Source organism: Triticum dicoccoides, chromosome 6A (genome assembly GCF_002162155.2).
Source record: "Triticum dicoccoides isolate Atlit2015 ecotype Zavitan chromosome 6A, WEW_v2.0, whole genome shotgun sequence".
Taxonomy (NCBI): domain Eukaryota; kingdom Viridiplantae; phylum Streptophyta; class Magnoliopsida; order Poales; family Poaceae; genus Triticum; species Triticum dicoccoides.
In genome coordinates this window covers 345,220,292-345,231,740 of record NC_041390.1, presented here as the reverse complement: position 1 = coordinate 345,231,740, position 11,449 = coordinate 345,220,292, and positions in this window count along the sequence as shown.

The window sequence follows — 11,449 nt, the reverse complement described above, 5'->3', positions numbered from 1 at the left end:
CTGATGGGGTGCCTTCCCCTCTCGCATAGGAAGGCGCACCCGGCGCCCCTCTCAGGTTAGGCTTGGGGGCTCTCCTCTGGAGGGCCTCCGACCCGGCCAACGTTGCGAGGGAGGCGTTCGGAGAAGAGCACAAGGCGCGAGGCGCCAGGCGCTCAGGAATTCATCACCAAGGCAATCGAGGAGCTTCGGGAAGTGAGAGCCATGCAAGGCGAGTGTCGCCTTGCTCCACCGAGTGCAGCTCCCTCCCCTGGCGAGGGCAGCGAGTTGCGTGCCTGCGTTAACATCCCAGGGCTCAATAGAGCCATGTCTCAGGAGCTCTTCTGGCCGTCCCATGTTGGCCGGTGCGAGGGGCCCCCCTGCACAACTACGTTCGTATGCCTTTCGGTCCGTCGAGCATGGCTGCTGCGCACCAGCGCCGCATGCGGGCCGTCCTGGAGGCTCACGAGGCCAGTGCAAGGCGGTCCAGACGGAGGAGGTGACGGACCCTCGCGAGCCCCCGAGCCTCCAGAGCCTCACGAGGCTTAGGAACCGGACCACTCGTGAGGAACGACTTCTGTGGCACGCGCCTTCAGCAACTCCAACACTTCTTCAGCAACAGTGCCAGGTGACACTTTTTGGTTTGTTCAATTTGGGGCGCCCCTCGGGAGGCATTATCCCCAAGCCGTATGGGTCCATCCCTGCGGCATGTATCATTTTTCGCATATATCAAAACTGGCCTTACCCTCTCATGAGTTGCTTTATGTCATCACCTGCCTATCTAGTGCTTCGTCGCCATGAACATTGTACGCCCTTGCAAACCCGCCCACGACCGCCTCATGATTAAGGACTAGCACGGCATCTGTGCTCGGGTCCGTCCTTGCAGTGTCGCTAAACCCAAGTGGCTGAGCTCTGTCTCGCGGGCCAGCTCCCATGCACATCACCTCCCATGGTCCTTGGTGCCTTGTTCTCGCATGAGCTAATCAAGAGCGGGTAAGTTAGGGAGCACGACCCGGTGCCGCGCGTCGTGGGAGCCGCACGCCGGTTGTCTTTCTTCAGGATCTTCGCATGAGAAGACTGGGCACGACGTCTATGCTCGGGTCCGTCCCTGCAGCGTCGACAAACCCAATAGTTGAGCTCTGTCTGGCGGGCCGGCCCCGTTCACGTCACCCCTGGGGTCATTGATGTTTGTCCTTCTCATGCGATATCCTCCGGAGATTCACTCGGCGTAGGCTACCTAAACATCTCACAGGACCCTTGCAAATGTTCCGAACCAAAATTCAGGTGCAACCCGCCTTGAGGTAGGGCCTCGTGAGTCCTGCGCTGGCTCACGAGTGCCCATATACACCTCCTCCAGTCCTGCCGTGCAAGCCACGTGCCAGGATGGGGCTTTACATGCCCCGGAGTCTCCCTCAGAGGGAGCTCCCACCCACATACCAGTGGAATCCCCATGCTCTGTGCTGGCGGATGACATGGTCGAGGAGCGTCTATGCCCATGCAAGAGCGGAAGCACTATGCTCCGCGCTGGTGAATAAACAATTGAGGGCACCCTAGCGGCTGTAGTAACCTCAGGAGAGCCACCACGCTCGCTGCTTAGCCTCACCGCACCGCTTTCCCCTCGGGAGGGTCACACGAGGGGGTTGGGCACGGGGGCTACGCTCAGGTCACACCTGGCATACACCACCTACCTGGTCTTCTCGTGTCCCTCCCGAGCGAAAGCTCGACGAGGAAAGGTATGGAGAGCTATTCGTATGTCAAGGGGGGCCCCTGAGCATCGCGACTCAGGGGCCTCACTGGTCATGTAGCCCCTCACCCCTTGGTCTCGTCCTGGTGATCCGGACGCGCCAATGGCGACTAAGGTATGCGCGGGGCCGGGCCCTGCCGATGTAGAACGCTAAAAACGATGCTCACGTTTCCTTCCCGAGGGTTGTTCGTACGTCAAGGGATACCCCTGGGCATCGTGGCTCATGGGCCTCACTGGTCACGTAGCCCCTCATCCCTTGGTCTCATCCCAGTGATCCAGACGCCCCAACGGCGGCTGAGGTATGCGCGAGGCCGGGCCCTACCGATGCAGAACACTAAAGAAAACAGAAAGGAAATCCTGAAATTCTTGCAAATTATTACAAAACATATTTTCTCTTAAAACTCAAAGCAGAAGTTCTCACACCTCCACAAGGCACGGTAAATGTCAGAGGGTTAAAATAGGAGGAAGCGCCGCCTTCGAACCTCTTCTTCAGCCTTGGACGCCGCCGTCACTCACCTGGGGGGAGGGGGGCGTCGTCGACAATGTCGCCGCCGTCCTCGCCACTGGCCCCGGTCGTGGGGTCAACACAGAGGAACTTCTGCAGCAGGGCCTCCACCTGCTTCTCCACAGCCTCGGCGACAGCATCGGGGAACTCAGGGGCCAGAGGCTCGAGCTGTGCGCCATGGTTGAATCTTGGGTCCCGAAGGTGGAGGTGGCTGAAGATGTGCGTCATGGCTGAGGTACAAAGTGCGCAGCTCCCCCCCCCCTCCACCATGGCACCCATGCCGGCGACGATGCCCTCGAGCGACATGGCGAGCTTGTGGAGCAACCTGGCGAGGCCCTCCTCCGTACTAGCCAACGGTTCCTCATACCCTTCCCTGTAAAGGGTCTGCAATGTCGTGCGGGACCTCAGCTCAAGGGAGATGAAGACGCCGCGCCCCGCGGCGGCCGCCTTCTCAGCCAGGGCGAGGGACTTCTCCCTGGCCTCCAGCCGGGCCTTCTCCACGGAGACAAGCTTGGCGTGGGATGCCTGGGTCGTCTCCATCTCCTCCTTCACCTTCCCCAGGAGGCTCCGCTACGTGGCCTGTTCCTGGGCTGCCTGCTCCAGCTCGGCGTCGCGGTCGGCGAGCACAGTCTCCCGGGCCTTGAGCTCCTCCTCCTGCTCCTCAAACCGATGGGTGCGGGCGGCCTGCTCATCGCGGAGGGCCTTCAGCTCGGCCTCCATCGTGCGACAATGCTCCTTGGCAGACGCTGCGTCAGTCAGCGCTGCATCGAAAGCCACTGTGGCCTCGCCGGCCTCCTTCCCGCCCTTCGTGATGGCAGCCTCGGCTTGACCCCAGGCCGCCTTGATGGACGAGTCAGCCTGAAGCCACCCAGAGATCAGCCTCAGACGCCCCGATATCACGGCCAGTCGGCATCTTAAAGATCAGTCTGGAGCCGGTCCAGCGCGACAAAGGCCTCCTCCAAAGCACCAGGCATGGCAGAGGAGCCATGGTCCGCCATCGTGAGGACTTGGGGAGGAGGTGGCACCGGCGCCTGGACTGACGCTGCTACAACAACAAGGGCGGCAGGAGGCTCCGGAGCCCTCAAACCCCCTGCGGATGTGTCAGGGACCGTCACCCCGGAGTCTATTGAGCCACGGAAGCGGTCTCCTCCCGAGGCCTCGCTCCCGAGCTTCGAGGGGTCCGTTCCGTCATAGGCCAATGCGAGGCGGCCTCTTCTGCCCACGCCGGGGTCGCCGCGGCTGCGACAAGTCGCGTGGCCTCGGAGGCCTTGGCCTCCTCCTTATTCCTCTTCACCACCGGCTTCAGCCTGTCCACCAGGAGGAGAATATCATGAGTGCGACATCAAGGATGAAAAGAAACACAAGGTGAAGTACTTACTTGTCATCAGCGACGTACGCCCTGTTCTCGGCCAGGAGCGCGGCGCCCCCGGGCTTCTTGAATGGTGGCGACGAGCGACAAGGATGGGGCGCCGCGCGAGGGAAGGGACACCGCCTCGCCCTTCTTCAAGGTCCCTCGCCTCAATCTCCACAGAGGGGAGCCCCCGGAACTCGTGACAACCTCGGTGGAGCGCGGGGAACCCTCGACCAGATACTCGTTGGCGTCGTCATCGTCAGAGAGACCACAGAGGAGCTAGCTCTACAGGGAGGACAGCTCCCCCCACCTCCTACATGGTCGCCTTCGAGTCCTCCTCCGCCTCCTCCCCGGAGGACCCCGACACATGGGAGTTGGGCAGCTTGGGCGGCACAAGCCCCCTCTCATTAAAGACAGGCATGGCGGCGGCCACCTCCGCCTCGGCCCTCGAGAGCATGTTGTTGCCATGGGATGCAACGAGACAGATGCACCCGGAGCACTGGGTTGAGCTGCGCATCCGGAGGTAGAAGAAGTGGCGGAGCAGCGCAACAGAGGGTGCCACCCCCACGAATGCCTCACAGTAAAAGGTGAGATCGACATGAGGAGGATGGAGTTGGGATGGAGATGAAGGGCGCGAATCTGGTAATGGTCGAGGATGGTGAAGAAGAAATTGGAGAAAGGAGGGACAAGCCATGTGAAGACGCTGTGTAGGAAGAAGGGGCAGAAGGTCCTCGCCAAGGTGTCCTGCTTGGTGGAGCCGACCCGAGGCACTGCCTCCCTCCCCTCGTTGTCATTGGTCACCATCAGCGGGAGCACGGTGGCGAGGTGCTTCTCCTTGGTGATGGTGGACACACTAAGGGCCGGCTCGGGCGAGGAGGCTGAATGCGCGGAAGGAGCGGCGAGCTTTGCCTTCTCGGTTGCCATCGATGGCGAGCTCGGGGAAAGGTTCGGCACATCTGGAGGCGCTCTGAGCAGGGAGAGAAGGGGATCTGGAGCAAGACGAAGGGAAGGCAATGCAGGCTCAGCGGCAAGCGCCAGCCTTTTTGTCAGCCCAGGATGGTTATCGAGGCAGCGTGGGGAACCAGAGACGCCCATGTCCCATCAAGCGCCACGCGTCGACCAGGTCCGCAGGTGGTTGGAGCCTGCGGCGCTTCGCCCTTGCCCTTTGGCTTCACCTCAAAGCCAAGTCCGACCGCGCCCTGGGCCCGGGGGCTACTATCGGCGTTCTGGGAACCGGGGTACCCAGACTTGCCTACCTGCGGCCCATGACGTAGCTCCATCAACGGCCTGATACGACCCATCTCCAGCATCGACAAGATAAGACCCTCGCGAGGGGCCAAGCCTCGTGAGGCGGATGGCACCAAGACCTCTGGAGGGAGCAGCCTCCCTGGGCTAGCTCCTGAGGAGGGGAGATTCCTATGCAGACACTCACCTCATGAGGTTAAGATGACCCAAGCCATGGCTGTAGCGACCAGACCTCAAACAGTCTGATCTCTGTGCTCCGGTGTCATCCCAGGATCAGTAATGCTGACACCACACAGTACTCGGAGGATTTATAGCAGAGTAGCAATCACACACTTATTACATCGAGTGTCTCATAAGAGAACTTATTACAAATAATATGGCTTAAGGCCATCTAATAACGATAACAGCGGAAGGCTTGGAAGATAAGTGAGTCCATCAACTCCAACGGCATCACTGAGTATAGAACCACGACCTAAAACTCCTTAATCGTCGTCTGAAAAGTCTGCAACATTAACGTTGCAGCCCGAAAACGGGTCAGCACATGGAATATGCTGGCAAGGTAACACATAGAGAGTAATGGAATGAAACAGCTATACTATATGCATATTTGGCTGGTGGAAAGCTCTATGGTTACAGTTTTGCGTAAAGAAATTTTTTCCCAACTTCAAGGAATAAAATTTAATTACTATCATGGTGGTTGTTAAACATTGAGAATGGTTGACAGCATTCTCAATCCCAATTAAGCATCATCATTAAACATAACCGAACGAAATTAATTTAGAGTAACATGTTGAGATTCACATGAAAATCCAAGTACTAGATACTCAAGATGTCCATAACCGGGGACACGGCTAACCATGATTAGTTTATTACACTCTACAGAGGTTTGCGCACTTTTCCCCACAAGACTCGATCGCCTCCGTTTGGTTTCTCGCACTACATGGTGTTTGAGAAGACGGATGACCGAGACATAGTCTTTCAGAAGCGCTAGCACCTTACAATCGGGTAGACCGTACCACCTACACCCCCTACATCTGCTAGTCTACCACTGTAAGAGTTCGCACGACTTAGTCAACTATGCTAGAGCCCATAATAGCTTGTGGCTGCACACGGAAGTTTCTAGTATGAATAGTCTCATGATCCCTTTGAGCCTGGGTGGTGGTCCAAAAGAAAATAGGCAAGTCCTGGAATACCCAGGTGCCTCAATCCACCCAGATGTGTGTTTAAGTTGCCACCTTAGATAAACCATTAATTAACAATCTCACATCTGTCATGGATTTCACTCACCCAATCCACGTCTACTAGCATAACATGGCATAATAAGCAAACGTAGAAGTAACTCCCAAAGGTTTGATAATAACAGGTAATAGGTACTACCTCATCTACTTCCCATCCCACAATTTAATTAGATCCTAATCATGCAATGTGCGAGGATTGATCTAATGCAATAAAACTGGGTAGTAGAAAAGGTATGATCAAAGTGTTACTTGCCTTGCTGATGATCCGTGAAACCTAACGATTCGAAGTAACAGGCGGCGCACTTCGGGTATTCTATCGCAGACAAACAAACAACATACAATAAGTACTCATCTAATGCACAGGTAAAAACTCAAATAAGAGATCTAACCAGAAGGTTCAACTTAAGAACTCCGGTTGGCAAAAAGAATCAAATCGAGCGAAGCAACAAAAGACAAACGGCGAAAGAAAACAACTTCGTCCTAGTAATTTGGATCTAGGGCAAATTTTACAGTAGCAAGACCTTGTTTAAGTTGGTTTAAAGGATAGAGGATTTCGAGACGAAATCTAGGCGCTTGAATCGCCTGATTCCGATAAACGAGCGAAAAGTTAAACTAAAACGAAAATCGGATCAGGAATCGCGATCAAAAAAATCGCGGATTTAATCCGAGAAAAAGAAAAACGACGAACGCCGAAATTTTTATTCTTTTTCTCTTTTTTTCGGCATGGAAAATGAGGCGCGATGAACCTCGGGCGGCGGGATCGTCGGCGGTGGCGGCGGCGGCGGCTCCGGCGGTGCGCGTGGATTGAGGTGGGGCTGATGGGCTGGGGCGGCTCGGTGCGGCGCTATTTAAAGGCTGCCCCCGAGCGGTGTCCCGCTCGGGTACGGCCCGAAGTCGGTTCGTTTTTTTAATTATTCCGCTCGTAAGAAAAATAAAAATAAATACTAAACGGACTCCAAAAATTCCAAAATAAATTTTCACGGGCTTCTAAAATCAAGCCTCACAAGGTGAACATTTATTTGGGACCTAAATGCAATTTTGAAAAACGCACATTTTTCCTAAATTCAAAAAAAATACCGAAAAAACTCTGAAATAAAATATTATTTGATTTTTTTATTAAATCCTCAATATTTCTTTACTTTGGGAAAGTCATTTTATTCCCTCTCTCATATTTTTGTAATAGAAATAATTGATGATAAAATAAATAAAATCAAATTATCCTATTCTCAAATTTGAGAGAACTCAAAAATGAAAATAACGAAATCCCCAACTCTCTCCGTGGGTCATTGAGTTGCGTAGAATTTCTAGGATCAACCAAAATGCAAAATAAAATATGATACGCATGATGCTCTAATGTATAACATTCCAAATTGAAAATTTGGGATGTTACAAACCTACCCCCCTTAAGATGAATCTCGCCCTCGAGATTCGGGTTGGCTAGAAAATAGGTGAGGGTGGTCTTTGAGCAAATCTTCCTCTCGCTCCCAGGTGGCTTCATCCTCCGTGTGGTGGCTCCACTGAACTTTGCAAAACTTAATAACTTTGCTGCGAGTAACTCGGCTGGCAAACTCGAGGATCTTAATTGGTTTCTCCTCGCAGGTCAAATCGTTATCCAACTGAATAGTTTCCAAAGGCACTGTATCTCTCAACAGTATGTCAGCCATCTCCGCGTGACATTTCTTTAACTAAGAAACGTGGAACACATCATGTCCTCCTGACAATCCTTCAGGCAATTCCAACTTGTAGGCCACTTCTCCCATACGCTCCAAAACTCGATATGGTCCTACAAATCGTGGTGCTAACTTCCCTTTAACTCCAAAACGCTTTGTTCTCCGAAGTGGAGATACTCGAAGATAAGCTCTGTCTCCGACTTCATAAACTGTCTCCTTGCGTTTAGAATCCACATAACTTTTCTGTCTGGACTGGGCTACCTTGAGCCTATCGCAAATCAACTTCACCTTCTGTTCAGACTCTTTAATCAAGTCAGGACCAAACAACTGGCGGTCTCCAACTTCGTCCCATAACAACGGTGTCCTGCACCTCCTTCCGTACAAAGCTTCGAAAGGGGCCATCTTTAAACTAGTTTGGTAACTATTGTTGTAAGAGAACTCTGCATATGGCAAATTATCGTCCCAACTAGATCCGTAATCTAGCGCACAAGCTGACTCTCTCGGTCTGTCCATCTGTCTGTGGATGAAAAGCTGTACTGAATTCTAGCCTGGTACCCAAAGTTTCGTGCAACTGCTTCCAGAACTTTGAGGTAAACTGGGTTCCTCTATCTGATACGATACTCCTTGGAACTCCATGCAAACATACGATCCTGGTCATGTATATCTTTGCCAACTTAGCACTGGTATAAGTGGTCTTTACTGGGATGAAATGAGATACCTTCGTCAATCGATCAACTACAACCCAAATTGAGTCATAGCCTAAACGAGTCCTGGGCAATCCCGTGATAAAATCCATGCCTAGCTTATCCCACTTCCATTCGGGTATCGGCAATGGTTGTAACAATCCTGCTGGCTTCTGATGCTCTGCCTTTACTCTCTGACATACATCACAAACTGCTACATACTCCGCTCTATCCTTCTTCATTCCGGTCCACCAGAAAATATCCTTCAAATCCAGATACATCTTGGTATTTCCTGGGTGAATTGAATACGGTGAGTCGTGTGCCTCTTGCAAAATCAACTTCCTGATCTCCGGGTCATTGGGCACGTAAATACGGTCTTCAAACCATAGGGTCTCGTGCTCATCCTCACGAAATCCTTTAGCTTTTCCTTTGCTCAGTTTCTCCTTTATAGCGGCAATCTCTTTGTCAGCTTTCTGAGCTTCTCTGATTCTATCCATCAAAGTTGACTGAATCTCCAATGCTGCTACATAGCCTCTCGGAACTATTTCCACACATAGTTCGCGAAGATTTTCTGCCAACTCCTTGGGTATTTCTCCCGTCATTAATGTATTGACATGGCTCTTGCGGCTTAATGCGTCAGCTACTACATTAGCCTTTCCAGGATGATAATGCAATTTCATATCATAATCCTTGATAAGCTCCAACCATCTCCTTTGTCTGAGATTCAACTCCTTCTGTGTGAAAATGTACTTCAAACTCTTATGATCCGTGTACACCTCACAATGATTTCCAATGAGAAAATGTCTCCATGTCTTCAATGCATGCACTACGGCTGCTAACTCCAAATCATGCGTGGCATAATTCAACTCATGAGGTTTCAGTTGTCTTGAGGCATATGAAACAACTCTCCCTTCCTGCATAAGCACTGCTCCAAGTCCTCGACGTGAAGCATCGCAATACACCTCATAATCCTTGGTCTGGTCTGGCAAAATCAACACTGGTGAGGTAACCAAACGTTTCTTCAACTCCTGGAAACTAGCCTCACATTCCTCCGTCCATATGAACTTGGTATCTTTCTTCAACAACTCAGTCATAGGCTTCGCAATCTTTGAGAAATTCTCAATAAATCTCTGGTAGTATCCTGCGAGTCCAAGAAAACTCCGGATCTCTCCAACTGTTGTTGGGGCTTCCCACTTGGTCATAGTTTCAACTTTAGCGGGATCTACTGCTATACCTTCTCCAGATATAACATGTCCGAGGAATCCTACTTCCTTCAACCAAAACTCACATTTGCTGAACTTGGCATATAATTGATGTTCTCTGAGCTTTCCAAGTACCAAACGCAAAAGCTCCTTATGTTCCTCTTCATTCTTCGAATAAACCAGGATATCATCAATGAACACTATGACGAACTTATCCAAAAACTCCATAAACACTTTGTTCATCATGTTCATAAAATAGGCAGGTGCATTAGTCAGACCAAATGACATAATGGTATACTCGTACAGCCCATACCTGGTGGTAAAAGCTGTCTTCGGAATATCCTGTTCTCGAATCTTCAACTGGTGGTATCCTGATCGCAGATCGATCTTGGAAAATACCTTAGCTCCTTGCAGTCGATCAAATAGATCGTTGATCATTGGTAGCGGGTACTTGTTCTTGATCGTTACTTCATTCAATCCTCGATAATCAACAACCATCCTTAACGATCCATCTTTCTTCTCCACCAGAAGTACTGGCGATCCCCAAGGTGAAGAACTTGGGCGAATATATCCTTTATCTAGTAACTCCTTAATCTGCTTCTTAATTTCCACCAAATCCTTTGCTGGCATCCTATATGGTCTCTTTGATATTGGACCTGTGCCTGGCAATAGCTCAATCAAAAACTCAATATCTCTATCCGGTGGCGTGCCTGGCAACTCCTCTGGAAATACATCAGGGAAATCCCTTACCACTGGTACTTCCTCCTGCACAACTCCTGTTAGGCAATTTACTTGAGTCCTCTTTGGCACATGCCGGGATACATACTTGATCCTTCTCCCTTCTGGGGTGGTAAGCAAAATTGACTTACTACCACACTCAATATTCCCTTCATACTTTGATAACCAATCCATGCCTAATATCACATCCAATCCTTGAGATTCCAATACTATTAGGTCCGAGGGAAAAACTTAGTTACCAATCCTTAATGGTAACCGATCACACCATAGACTAGCCACATACTCTGCTCCGGGCGAGGTTACTAACATGGGTGACCTAAGGGCTTGGGTTGGTAGGTTATACTTATCCACAAATCCCCTGATTCTGATTCTGGACTAACAACTGCGTCAATGTGTTCTGCTGCTGGATCAACTAGGTGAGCTCCGGTGGAAAGGCAAATCCGGGGTCACGTCTTGGAGGCATCTGAGGGTTTAGAAAATATGAGATATAAGAATAGAGGGGGTCTAAAGAGAAAACACTACCCGTATGCAAATGAGGCAAAACAAACAATTCACTTCAATCAATCAAACAAAGGCATACAACCGATCTATCTATCGCAAAAGTGCTCAGACTACTATATTTACATGGTGGACTACTACTACTGACGAGGTGGTCTACTAGAAATATTCTACGGTCGTTGACTCCATAATATCTGCTCCAGCTTCATCAACATAGTCATCATCGCTACTATCTGCTTCCGAGTCGGTGCCGTCGATGATGATGTAGTCTTCCGGGCTAATCTCCTTGGGTTCTTCGTCTTCATCTACTGGCATAGGGTCTCCCATAAATATTCCAATCTTCTTGATTAGGTCGTCATTCTTCTCCACCAATACTTCAATTTCTTCTTCATAATCTTCCCGTGTAGCCTTGAGTTCTTCCTCCAGTTCCTTGATTCTAGTCTTAGCCTTCTTCAGATCTATCATGTCGGCACACATCTGGTTCTCCTGTCATCGAATGTGCTGGTTTAACTCCTGGATAAAAGTTGCGATTGACCTATCCTTCCTGGTGCTGATCATCTCCCAGTGTTCATCTCGGCGCCCACAAATCTGGTAGATAG